General features: G+C 45.5%; 1 non-coding gene across 1 annotated transcript; it reads right to left on the bottom strand.

Moving 5' to 3' along the window:
• Positions 1–4,632: 4,632 nt before the first annotated feature.
• LOC141597713 (small nucleolar RNA R71) lies at positions 4,633–4,739 on the bottom strand. Its single transcript, XR_012522933.1, has one exon. It is a non-coding gene; the product is annotated as a small nucleolar RNA R71 (small nucleolar RNA).
• Between the last annotated feature and the right edge of the window lie 9,104 nt (positions 4,740–13,843).

The following is a 13,843-nucleotide window of genomic DNA, read 5'->3' as shown; positions in this document are numbered from 1 at the left end:
ATTGCCGACACCTGAAGGATGCCATTGAAGAGCTAATCCGAATGGGGAGCCTCGGCAAGTATGTTGCCAGAGGCCAAAAATCAGACGCCGGCGGATCGAATAGCAAGTCCGCCTCCGAGCGGGTAGGAGTAGTCAATGTCGTCATCAAGGACAACGAGAGCAGTGGGTCCGCTAATGAGCACAAACGGCCCCAGGATGAACCTTATCCGGCCATCAACTTTGTGCCCAACACAGCAACCCCCGCTCCCAGCATCCCGGACATGACCATCGGACAAAGGGACTACGATGGAGTCGCCGCTCTTCATAGCGACCCCCTTACAGTCCGCCTAGACATAGCCAACCACCTGGTGAAGGGGTGCCTGATTGACACAGGCGCCTACACGAATGTTATGAACAGAGAATGCTTTCTCGGCCTCGGCCCGAGGATTGAAAATTTGAGCCCCGCACCAACCCGTTATACGACTTTTCTGGGGCCGGCCTGGTACCCCTGGGGTCAATCAGTTTGCCGGTAAGGTTCGGCGAGGGAGGTGCAGCCAAGAACGTTATGTCTAAATTCGTAGTCATCGACGGTACACCTGCCTACGATGTACTCATAGGCCGGATCACTTTGAGCGAGATCGACGCTGTAATATCCATCCGGGCCCGACATTGATGTATGTCTCGGACCGGGGAGGCACATAAGCTCATCTCGAAGAAAGAGGAAGATCCCGGTTTATGGGAGGTTCACGCTAACGGCCTCTCCGCGACATACGGCTCGAAGGCCGACATGGTTATCATCGCCCCAAACGGGACGTATCCGAGCACGCCTTGAAGCTTACCTCGGTGACCCCCAAGGAATCCAAGTACGAGGCGGTGATAACCGGAATTGAGCTAGCTAAAGCCGCCGGGGCGTACGTATCATGGTAAAGACAGATTCGCTCCTCGTGACCAACCAGGTTAGAGGAGAGTGCGAAGCCCAGGACTACAAGACAATAAGGTATCTAGTAAGGGTGAGAGTCGCCGCTTCGTAACTAGAATCGTTCCGGATACAAGTACACCCCGCATCCGGAACGACCAGGACCATCGGCATGATCGAAGGAGCAGAGACCGAGGAGGTAGAGATCGATCCGGGCCGCACCGTAACCGTCGGTGTCAACCTGGAACAGAATTCGAGCCGACCTCCCGGACCGCCGAGAAAGAACAAAGACGTTTTCGCATACTCGGCGGCCGAGATGTCGGGCGTGAATCGGGAGGTGATTGTTCACAAGCCGAACGTGCTACCCCGACCCGCCCGATCAAGCGAGAGAATGAGGAACTCCTCGGTTGAGAAGGACGAGGCCATCAAAGCCGAAGTAGATAAATTACTAGCGGCAGGTTTCATCATGCCTTGTACTTATCCCGAGTGGTTAGCCAATGTTGTAATGGTGAAGAAATCATCTGGGGCATGGAGAACGTGTGTAGACTTTACCAACCTTAATAAAGCATGCCCCAAAGATTGTTATCCCTTGCCTCGGATAGATAGTTTAATCGACGCCACGGCAGTTACACCATCCGAGCCTCGCCGGACGCCTTCTCGGGTATCACCAAGTGTTTATGGTCGAGGAAGACATGCCCAAATGCGCATTTATCACCGCCAACGGCACATACATGTACAAAATGATGCCGTTTGGTTTGAAGAACGCCGGAGCAACGTACACGAGGCTGGTAGACAAAGTGTTTCAAAATCAAAAAGGGCGAAACATTGAGGCATACGTCGACGATGCTATTGTAAAAAGCAAGTCCGACAGCGAGCATCTGGCCGATTTACACGAGACATTTTGTTCACTAAGGAAATACAAGATGAAGCTCAACCCAATGAAATGCAACTTCGGTGTCCGGGCAGGAAAATTTCTAGGAGTTTGATATAGGACCATTTTGCACTCTTTTTCCCTCTATTTTCATGCATATTCGACCCCATTTAAGGCGGTTTTGTACCCCCTTTACTCTCGTTTCTAGTCCCGATTCCCTTTACTATGACACTTTGGCCCCCTTGCAGAAATTGAGGCGGGAACGGGCGAAACGAAGCTAGATAGACGGGATTTCTAAGCCTTGCATGAAAGAAGAAGGGAATTATCCGAGGAGTACCTCACTCAGAGGGGCAAGCCTGGCCAGCCTACTGGGAGTACATCTACAAGGAGAATGGAGGAAGAATTGTGAAGAAGCACTCCCCCGGTGGTGGTGGCCGGCTGGCCTACTGGGAGGACACTTGAGCTTAGGAAACAAAGAAATTGGAAGAATGTTACAGAAACTCCCAGTAGGTCAAATGGCGGTGGCTAGCCGGTGGGAGTTCCTCCAAGGCAAAAGTCAAGCTTCAAAGTCAAGTTGTCCCAGCCCGGTCAGGGACCGGCGGCCGGTCGACCGCCGTGCACACCTGATGACCTCAAAAATTGTTCAAAACTTCCAGGATCTCCCACCGGTCAATGATGACCTGGGTCGGTTGACCGCCGGGAGTACATATACGTGTTTCAAAGCCCATTTCCAATTTCAGTCCTAATCCTTGTATAACCTATATATACCCCCTCTTAAACCCTTTTGTACACACAACCCTAGATCCAGAAATTTTACCCTTTCAAGCTTTAAACTTTCTTAATCTCTTTGTTAATCTTTCTTTAATTAGAGAAGTTCTTCAATCAATTAGTGATTGAATTTGGGTTTGTAAGAAGATTGAAGGATTTCCTTCTTTATTATTTCTATCCAAATTCCTCTTTCACTATTTTGTTGGTATTATTTCTCTCCCTATTTTCATTTGTTTACATTTTGTTCATCTTTTATGTTTGTTTGATTGTTTATGTTAAAATTGTCGTTGTTGTTTGTTTGTTGTTGCTAATTCCATCATTTCTTATCTTATCATTGTTCATCTTTCCTTTGTTACTCTTTCTTTTGTTCATCCTTGGGTAGTTGTCCTCAAAGACTTAATCTTTGAGTTGATTTGATTAAAGATTGTGTCTTTAGGTTTAAATCTCTCTCATTATTAGATTAAATCATCTTTCCTTCCACCCATTGTTAGATTGTTGCATGTTTAGTAGTGAATTTCATCTTCTCACCATGTTTGTGACCAAAGTTTCCATCTTTGTTGTTTATTTTGCAATTAGAGCCATGATTAGTGAGTAGTCTTCCACTAAGGCTCGGTTTGACCCAACATGAGTAATTTCACTAATTGAATTTCATAAAGGCTAATTATTTGGGGAAATTGGTGAGGGTAGTTTAGAGGATTGACTTGGTTTATGGGTTGACTTTTGGGTAGTGTCGACTTACGACCCTTGACCACCAACGAGAGTTGGTTAGGTTGTGATTTGGATACCCGAGACTTGACCCTATTGTTGACCTCGGTTGAGACCGAAAGGGAGAACCGGGGTAGGACACCTCTAAACTAGCGTTTGAAATCGACCCTCGAGAGAGGGAGTGGGATGACCCGGGAATTGATGGGGCTTAATGACCTTAGCAAATATTGGACTACCTTGGGAAAATGCATGTTTTTGGGGTAGTCGGGTATTGAGTTAGGGATTCCGACCTTCGAACCCGAGAGGGGGGTTGGTGGGTAGTGCTAGTGTCCTATTTCGAACCCGAGAGGGGGGTCTTAGGCGAATTAGAGCCGTCACCTCCTCACCTAACTACCTTTGTGATTAGCCTAGAAATTTAACCATGTGGAATTGCGAATTGTTTGGGAAGAACCGAGTCTTAGGCCTTTAAATTATTTGAATTACAACCTACCCTCGTGTTTGCTTAATTTCCTTGCTTTTGTTAAGTTTGCATTTCTCTTTATTTTAGGTAGCATTAGTATAACAACCATCCTCTCTTATTTTCGACTTAGCTAAACGATCGGATTAGAACAATTAGTAATCTTTTCAACTCCTTGTGGGATCGACCCTTAATAGTGTACAACGATAGAATCGTGCACTTGCGAGGTATAGCTTGATACCATCAAGTTTTTGCGCCGATTCTTGGGGAGTTCGGCTAGATATTAATTGTTTTCATTCTTGTTTAGACTAAGTCTTTTGTTACTAATCCCTCTCTTGAGTGTGTAGGACTTTTTGCATGAGAAGAAGAACTCGAAGAGGTCATCCAATTCGTCCGATTGACCACGAGATCGAAGCAACCGCAAGAAGACTAAATTCACTTCGTAGAAGAGGGCTTATAGAAACACCGATTCCTCAAGAAAATCCAGTAATTGAGAACCTTCAAGGAGAACCACGGGTCTTTGAAACTTTCGAAAATCCTTTTGCAACACCGGAAACGGAAGTAACAATGGCCGCGGTTCCTATGAGAGATAACTTGGCTCCGAAAAAGGTGGTGAATCCGAGTATTGTGAAGCCACCTATTCAAGCTAACAATTTTGATGTGAAAGCCACCTTGCTACAACTAGTCCAAGGGAATCAATTCGGAGGGGGAGCCACCGAAAACCCCAACGAGCATCTAAACGAGTTCTTGGATAGTTGCGACATGTTCAAGGCCAATGGAGTGACGGAGGATGCCGTACGCCTTAGGCTTTTCCCTTACTCTTTGAGGGGAAGTGCCAAGGAGTGGCTTAAAAGTTGTGAACCCGACTCTCTTCGGACTTGGGACGATGTCTCTAAGGCTTTTCTCAACAAGTATTTCCCACCCCAACGAACCGCAAGAATCAAGAGTGAGCTCCAAGGGTTCACCCAACAAGAGGATGAGACCCTTTATGAAGCATGGGAGAGGTACAAGGGCCTCCAAAGGCTATGTCCTCACCACGGTATTGGGGATGATGAGCTCATCAACAATTTCTATGAAGGGTTAAACAATGATATGAAGATGAATCTTGATTCCGGCTCGGGGAAGGGAGCTTTGGATAAGATAGACCACAAGACGGCGAAAGAACTTATTGAAGAAATGGCTTCTCGTACCTTTCATTGGAACAATGATAGGCACAAGAGGAAAGGGAAGTCAACGGTCGAATCGGCCAACAATGTGGAAGTGAAAGAGATGATAGAAGAGCTTAAGCAACAAGTTGCCTTGATGAGCTCAAGCAAAACATCTAGCAATTCTTCTATGAGGAACCAAGTCTATAGTTGTGAGCTTTGTGGCGACCAAGGACACCCACCTAATGAGTGTCCTTTGGTGGTTGGAGATGGAAGTGGTATGGAGCAAGTGAACGGGATATGGGAGTCTAGTACGGCCAAGCAAGCATTTAACAACAACCAATATCACCCCGGATTGAGAGCCCACCCAAACTTCTCTTATGGCTCTCAAAATGTCCAAAACCCAACCTTCCAACAAAAGTCACAACAACCAAACTTCCAAACTCAAAAACAAAACACTACATTCAATCAAGGTCCACCGGGTTTCCAAGGAAGAACCTTCCAACCAAGACAACAACAATTTCAACCACTCAACCCACCAACCACCCAACCTTTCCAACAAACCACCCAACCTTTCCAACAAACCGCCCAACCAAAGTCAAGTTTGGAACTCATGATGGAACAATTGATGACTTCCCAAAACCAACTTGTCAATACTCAAACACAATTCATCAACCATTCCACTCAAAAACATGACGAGACAACCTCATCCATCAACCAACTTAGGACCCAAATGCAAGCTTCTCAACGGATGACGGACAACCAAATCTCCCAATTGGCTACCCAAATGAGCCAACTACAAGCCTCCCAAGGTAAATTCTCGGGTAAAACCGAGGAAAATCCGAAAATCGTGAATGCTATTCACTTGAGGAGTGGTAGAGATTTGGAAGACCGGGAATTTGTCAAGAAAAGGAAGAGTAGTAGACCGGGCAATGTCATTGAACCTCAATTGGTGGTTGAACCTCCTAAGGTAATTGAAGAAAAGGAGGGAAAAGATGAGCTTGTGGAAATTGTTGTGGAAACTCCAAAAGTGATTGATGAACCAACAAGGGTGGTTGAAGAGCCTCAACAACAAGTGGTAAGAACTTATGTACCACCGGTTCCCTTTCCACAAAGGTTGGCAAGAGCCAAACTTGAACAAAAGTATGGGAAGTTCATGGACATGATGAAGGGTATCAACATTACCATGCCTTTCATTGATGCCGTAAAGGAGATTCCAAGCTATGGCAAGTTCTTGAAGGAGCTTATCTCAAACAAAAACTCTTTGAGCCCAACAACTACGGTGAGCTTATCCAAAGAGTGTAGTGCAATTCTCATGAATGAAGCTCCTCAAAAGCTTGAAGACCCGGGGAGTTTTTCCATACCTTGTAAGATTGGGACCGTGCACATTGAGAGGGCTTTGTGTGATTTGGGGGCAAGCATTAGTCTTATGCCCCTCAAAATTTTCAAGAAGTTGAAGGGTTATGAGCTTTCACCAACAAGGGTTTCTCTCCAACTTGCGGATAGGTCGGTAAGATACCCTATTGGTCTTGTGGAGGATGTCCCACTCAAGGTGGGGAAACTTGCATTTCCATGTGATTTCTATGTGATGGACATCCCCGAAGACTCAAATATTCCCATCATATTGGGGCGCCCTTGCCTTGCTACGGGGGGTGCCATGATTGATGTGAAGAATGGGAAGCTTTCTTTGCAAGTGGGTGAAGAAAAGGTTGAATTCTCCTTGAACAAGGCTATGAAAGAGCCTTCGGAAGAAAAGTCTTGTTATATGATTGACGTGGTAGAAGAATGGGTTGATATGAAGAAATTTGATGAAGACAAGGGTTTGCAAGGGTTCCTTGAGGGCAAGGTAAAGGATTGCAAGGAGCACCGGGAGTATGCTTTAGCTATGGAAGCAACAATTGAAGAAGACCCGGAAAAAGAATTTGAAAGTTTGAGAAGAGATGATAAGAAAGAGGAGAGATCCACGCCTCCTCAAGTGGAGTTGAAACCCCTTCCCTCTACTCTTAAACATGCTTTCCTTGGCCCTAATGATACTTACCCTATTATTGTCAATAGTGCACTCAATGACACCGAACTTCAAAAATTGCTTGATGTTGTGAGAAAATACAAGGATGTCATTGGGTACTCAATTGATGATATCAAGGGGATTAGCCCTTCTTTTTGCACCCATCGCATTCATTTGGAGGATGAGAGTGCATCTTCCATTGAGCCTCAACGCCGCCTTAACCCCGCTATGAAAGAAGTGGTTAGGAAGGAGGTGTTGAAGCTCTATGATGCAAGCATAATATACCCTATCTCCGATAGTGCATGGGTGAGCCCGGTGCATGTTGTGCCGAAGAAGGGCGGGGTCACGGTAGTCACCAATGATAAGAATGAACTAATTCCAACAAGAGTCACAACCGGGTGGAGAATGTGCATAGACTATAGGCGCCTAAACAAGGCAACTAGGAAAGACCATTTCCCCCTCCCTTTCCTTGACCAAATGTTGGAAAGACTTGCCCAACATTCTCATTTTTGCTACCTTGACGGGTTTTCGGGATTTTTCCAAATCCCGATTCACCCTAATGACCAAGAAAAGACCACATTCACGTGCCCATTCGGCACCTTTGCTTATAGGCGCATGCCCTTTGGGCTTTGCAATGCGCCGGCTACATTTCAAAGATGCATGTTAGCTATATTTTCCGAGTATGTTGAGAACATCATGGAGGTGTTTATGGACGACTTCTCGGTCGTAGGCACCTCATTTGATGGATGTCTAGCTAATTTGGGTAAGGTCTTGAAAAGATGTCAAGAGAGTGGTCTAGTCTTGAATTGGGAGAAATGTCACTTCATGGTGACATCCGGGGTTGTTTTGGGTCATGTAGTGTCAAGTAAGGGCTTGGAAGTTGATCAAGCCAAGATTGAAGTGATCAAAACACTACCCCCTCCCACTAATGTAAAAGGAATTAGGAGTTTTCTTGGGCATGCCGGTTTTTACCGGAGATTCATTAAGGATTTTTCTTTGATTGCCCGACCTTTAACTTTGTTGCTTGGAAAAGATGTGCCATTTGAATTTACTAATGAGTGTTTGGATGCATTCAATAGGTTGAAGGAAGCTCTCATCACCGCTCCAATCATGCAACCTCCCACTTGGGGAGAACCTTTCGAATTGATGTGCGATGCTAGTGATGTGGCGGTGGGAGCGGTGCTAGGGCAAAAGAAGAATGGTAAACTCCATGCCATTTATTATGCAAGCAAGACTTTGGATGAAGCTCAATCTCATTACACTACCACCGAAAAGGAGCTTTTGGCGGTCATATATGCCATGAACAAGTTTCGTTCTTATTTGGTGGGCTCTAAGGTAATTGTGCACACCGATCACACGGCGTTGAGACACTTGCTAATCAAGAAGGAGTCAAAACCCCGCTTGATTCGGTGGATACTATTGTTGCAAGAGTTCGATATCGAGATTAGAGACAAGAAAGGTGTAGAAAATGTGGTAGCCGATCATCTTTCTCGGCTACTCCATGTCAAGGATAAGGATGGATTGCCAATTGATGACACATTACCGGATGATCAACTATTCGCACTAGCTTTGATGGATACCCCGTGGTACGCGGACTATGCAAATTATTTGGTATCCGGGGTCATCCCACACGGTTATGATTCCCATAAGAGAAAGAAATTCTTCCATGACCTTAAGCAATATTTTTGGGAAGAACCGTGTCTCTACAAAGCTTGTGCCGACGGGATAATTAGAAGATGCATCCCCAATGAAGAAGTCCAACCCATAATCTCTCATTGCCATGACATGCCAAGTGGAGGGCATGGTAGTTCACGAAAAACCGCCGCGAGGGTGCTCCAATGTGGATTCTTTTGGCCTTCCCTATTTCACGATGTGGCCACCTACGTCAAGAAGTGTGACAAGTGTCAAAGAAGTGGTAACATTTCAAAGAGGCATGAAATGCCAATGAACTACATACTTGAGGTGGAGCTATTCGATGTATGGGGCATTGACTACCAAGGCCCTTTTCCCTCATCAAATGGGAATGAGTATATTCTTGTTGCGGTGGACTACGTGAGCAAATGGGTTGAAGCAATTCCAACAAAGACTTGTGACGCAAAATCCGTGACCAAGCTCATGGAGACAATCATATTCCCCCGGTTTGGAGTCCCACGAATTGTGATAAGTGACCGTGGAACCCATTTCCGGGAGAGGACTCTTGATGCTTTACTCAAGAGGCACGGGGTGCAACATAGGCGGAGCCTTGCCTATCACCCGCAAGCCAACGGCCAAGCCGAAATTTCTAACCGTGAAATCAAGATGATCCTCGAAAAGACCGTGAACCGGTCAAGGAAAGATTGGTCTACCAAGCTCAACGATGCATTGTGGGCTTACCGTACCGCCTTTAAAACGCCAATAGGAACTTCACCGTTCCGGTTGGTGTACGGTAAGCCTTGTCATTTACCGGTTGAGTTGGAGCATAAGGCACATTGGGCCATCCGTCTACTAAACTTTGACCTAAAGAGCGCCGGGGAAAAGCGGCTACTTGACCTCAATGAGCTTGAAGAATTCCGACTAGAGGCTTATGAAAGCTCTAGGTTGTACAAGGAAAAGACTAAGCGGTTCCATGACAAGGCTATTATAAGGAGGGAATTCAAGGAGGGGGACTTGGTTCTCCTCTTTAATTCAAGGTTCAAGCTCTTTTCGGGAAAATTGAAGTCAAAGTGGTCGGGGCCTTTCACCGTGGTCCGAGCTTTTCCATATGGGTCGGTTGAAGTTTCCGATGGAGACCAAACGTTCAAGGTAAATGGACAACGGCTAAAGCACTACATTGCCGGGACCCCTATTATCAAGAATGTGAGCTCAATTGCCACTTTTATTCCAAATTTTTGATTGTTATTCATAACTCCGTCGAGCCTACGACAATAAACAAGGGCGCTTCATGGGAGGCAACCCATGCATCTTTGTATATATCATGCATTTAGGAAGAATTCGAGGAATTTTGGATGGATACTACTTGTCAATTTGATTGTTGTCGGCCATGAGTGTTGAAGACTTGGGGTTTTTTGTTTGATGAACAAGCGTTTGACCTTTTATTGGCCTTTATCCGACGTCCCGAGTCGGGTTTGAACGTTGAAAACACGGAAAACGAGGCCAATAAATGATGGGAATTGGAATAAGGGGTTTATTGAAGAAATCATGATGAGAAGGAGTCCCAGCCGGGTGACCGGCGGCCGGTCCCCTGACCGGCTGGGAAGTTCCTGTAAGTTTATTGGAATTTAGAAGAAAACACAAGGAAAGTAGTCCCAGTAGCCGGAGACTGGTCCACCTACCGGGAGTACGTATACAATTGAAATGTGTCAAAATGAATTGAAGGAAGTCCCAGTGGGCCGTGGCAGAATGGTCCACCGGCTGGGGATGCGCTTATGAGGAATTTTCATCAAGTTTTCTGAAGAAGGAAGTCCCAGCCGGCAGGCCGGCAGCCGGTCCACCGGCTGGGAATGCACGTATGAAGAAAGTGGGAAATGGGTGTTCTCCCGGTAGGGTGCCGGCGGCGGTCTCCGACCGGCCGGGAGTTTTTTCGATCCTTTTATGAAATTTCAAAATCACTTGAACTCCCAGTGGGGGTGACCGGCGGCCGGTCTCCGACCGGTGGGAGCCCCTCGATCGTGTTTTAACGCCAAAATCCCCAAATTCCTTCATTATTTTCGACCCCTTCTTCCCCTCTCTCTCACTCTAACCCTAACTCCCACTCCCTCATCTCCTTCAACAACCCCTCCCACCACCACCTACCACCACCTCAACCACCAACAACCACCCCAACCTCCTTCCCAACCTTTCACCCACCATCAAAATCACAATCATGGCCCCAAAAAAGAGAGTGAGGAGAGGAGACTTGGCTCTTCAACAAGCGGAGGCGGTAGCGGCGGCGGCGACCGACATGAGCTCCGACCCCGACTTCCCGGACATCCAATTCACCTCAATCACAATGAAAGGTAAGTTTGTCTTATTCAAAAGGCGCCCTATTGTCCCTACCCGATTCATTGATCGTCAATCCATGAGGGAACTAGGATTAGATCAAGTTACTCTTGATTTATTTGATGGGGTGGGCATGAGAATGATGTATGGAATTCATGAGCGGACCTATGTTCGTCTTACTTGGGAGTTTTTGAGCTCCCTCCGTCTTGACAAACACCGCCAAACCCAAAAGGTAGCCTTTTTGCACTTTAGATTGATGAACAAGGACTACTCCTTGACCCTTCCGACCTTTGCATCCCATTTTGGGCTTGACTCTAGCCCTCCTCACAAGGCACCCGAGACATTTGACCATGGGGCCTTATGGAAGGCTATTACGGGTTTAGATGATGTTAAGGGGGTCAAGAGAGCCGCCAATACAGTCCACAATGCGGCTATCCGGGTTTGGCATAGGTACATGGGTTGGACCATCTTTGGCCGAGAGGAAAATCATAATTTTAGAACGGAGGAATTGGAAATTCTCGGCTCTTACCTTCGCTCCAACCCAACCACTTTCAAAATTGACATTGCCCACCATTTGGCCCTCACATTACAGCGGCTTAGCAATTCTCCGGCCTCTACTACGGCCATTGTCGTGGGTGGACTCATCACCCACTTGATGAAGAGGCTCAATCGGAGGGTCAACTTGGGTGGGTTGCGTTCTATGATTGGTGATACAATGTTGTTCAAAAATTACATCCACCACAACCTCGGTTGGTTGAAGACCAACCCGAATGATGGCCTAGACTATTGGCAAATTCGGGTTGATGGAGTTGATCGAAATTCTATCCCTCTTCCCAACCCCGACAAAATGAAAGTGGTGCCTAACCAAGAATATTATTTGCTTGAGATCGAAGATCTTGAAGACCCCTCCATCCCCCAACAAATTAACCCTAACCTTCGGTATGCTCGTGGCCGACCCATCATCCCCGCAAGGTCTACCTTGCGGTATGCCACACCGACTTCTCCTTTTGTCCCCGGCCCCTTGCAACAAGGAGAGGGGTCCTCCTCTCAACACCAACAACAATCGCCTCCTCTCCATGCCGACCTCGTCTCCTTCATGGCGGAGATGAAAATTAATATGACAAACGCCGCACATGAGCGGCATGGGCTTCAACAAAGGCTTGACCGGATTTACTATGACCATTCTCTTGGTCAATTCCCGGTCTATGATGATTGTATGAGGAACCAATACAAACACCCCTCCGGCCTTCACCCCTCCTACTATTTATTCCCGGATGGTGGACATCCGGAAGATGGGACCTTCAAGTACGGAGATATTAACTTGCGGCCCGACTACTTTAGCGCCGGTTTTCCCACCCGCCTACCTCCCAAGGGGAGGGACATGACGCGAGGTGGTTCGGGGGTGCCCCTTCGATCTTCCAAGAGGGCGGGTCCGGTGGTGCGGAGGGCACCCGGAGATGTTTGTTGGTATGAGCCAAGCCATGGAGGATTTTAGCTCGGATGTCCACTTGAACACTGACGATTTCATTCGTGGCTCCGAGTTCGGGGCAATTGATGGTGATGGTGATGGTAATGAAGATGATGAAGATGATGATGACGACATGGGGTCTTAGTCCCCGAGTTGATGGTTTCTTTTATCCTCCCAATCAATCCAAACGACAAGTATGATCCTTCCCTTTTATCCAAATTTCTCATCCATGTTTAAATTTTTCGCATGCATTTAGTTGATAATTCATTTAGTTGCATCATATAAAGTTGCATTAGATTTCAATTTTGTAATATATTGTCACATTTAATAATTGCATTCACTTAGCGTAATTTGCATTGTCATTTCAATTTTGCATGTAGAATAGAGCATGCATTGCATTTTCAAAATAAAAACAAACTAAAAATTGAAAAATGACAAAAACCATAAACATGTTAATTTATTTCACTAATATGCCCTCCCATGTAAATAAATAAGTGTGGGGAGGGCCTAAAAAAAAAACAACAAAAATATGTCTTTTAATTTGTACTCCCTCCACACATTTATTTCCATTTGGAAGTAATGTAAATAAATAAGTGTGGGGAGGGAGTTTTCATATATAAAAAAAAAAAAAAAAAAAAAAAAAAAAAAAAAAACCAAAAAAATATGTCCTTTTAATTTTTCAAAACAAAAATCACAAAAATATGTTATTTTCCCTTTGAAAAATCAAAAATCAAAAAATATGTTCCTTTCCTTTTCTTATTCACTCCCTATGCTTTTGTCCATTGAGGACAATGTACATCTCAAGTGTGGGGAGGGAAATATCCACTCGTGTATATTTGTTTATAATTGTAAATGTTTATAAATTAAAAAAAAAAATGACTAAAAATTGAAAAAATTCAAAATTCAAAAATTTTGCATTGTATATACATGTGTTCGGCTAACAAAGTGGCAAGGTACATTGACTATCCAAGGCAAAAAGGAGACTAGAAGACCGCTTGGTATAGACGTTCTTATCTCTTTCCTTTTTTTTTCCCGTTCTTTCTCTTTTTATATTGTTGTATAATATGGAGGAGGATGAGATTTTTGTTGCTTTGGGTGTCTCCTTGGGAGACCGTTTGGAATTTTGGTGTTGTTTTGCTGCTAGGTTTAGCCAATTTGTTGCATGTTTCATTTCATGTTTGTTTAAATTTCCGCATGCATTTGCTCACATGTAAATACTTGTTGCATTTCTTTCTTTTGCATTAAGTTTGTAAATAAATTTTTAAGGAAGAAAATGGTCAAAGGAAGGGAACCAAGTACCCCCATGATGAACTTATGTGCTCAATTGTGCCTTCCCCCTCCTCGTGACTCGCACCCGTGGCCTCTTAGTTAGCCAAGGAAGGGGGAGCTTGACCAAAGAGTCTAGACCGATCTTGTGACACCTTGGGCCGTAGACTAGGCCTTTGGCTCGACCTAAACTACTCAAAAGTAAGGGTAGAGCCTCCTAGGGCGGGTACATTCATACCCCGCCCTCATCTAGGTTTGAGAGTAGGTCTCCTCGCGAGGCGTGTCACACCATTACGCATAAGTGTG

This window comes from Silene latifolia, chromosome 8 (assembly GCF_048544455.1).
Source record: "Silene latifolia isolate original U9 population chromosome 8, ASM4854445v1, whole genome shotgun sequence".
Classification (NCBI taxonomy): domain Eukaryota; kingdom Viridiplantae; phylum Streptophyta; class Magnoliopsida; order Caryophyllales; family Caryophyllaceae; genus Silene; species Silene latifolia.
Note: the sequence above shows the minus strand (reverse complement) of the source record. Positions and strands in the feature narration are given on the sequence as shown.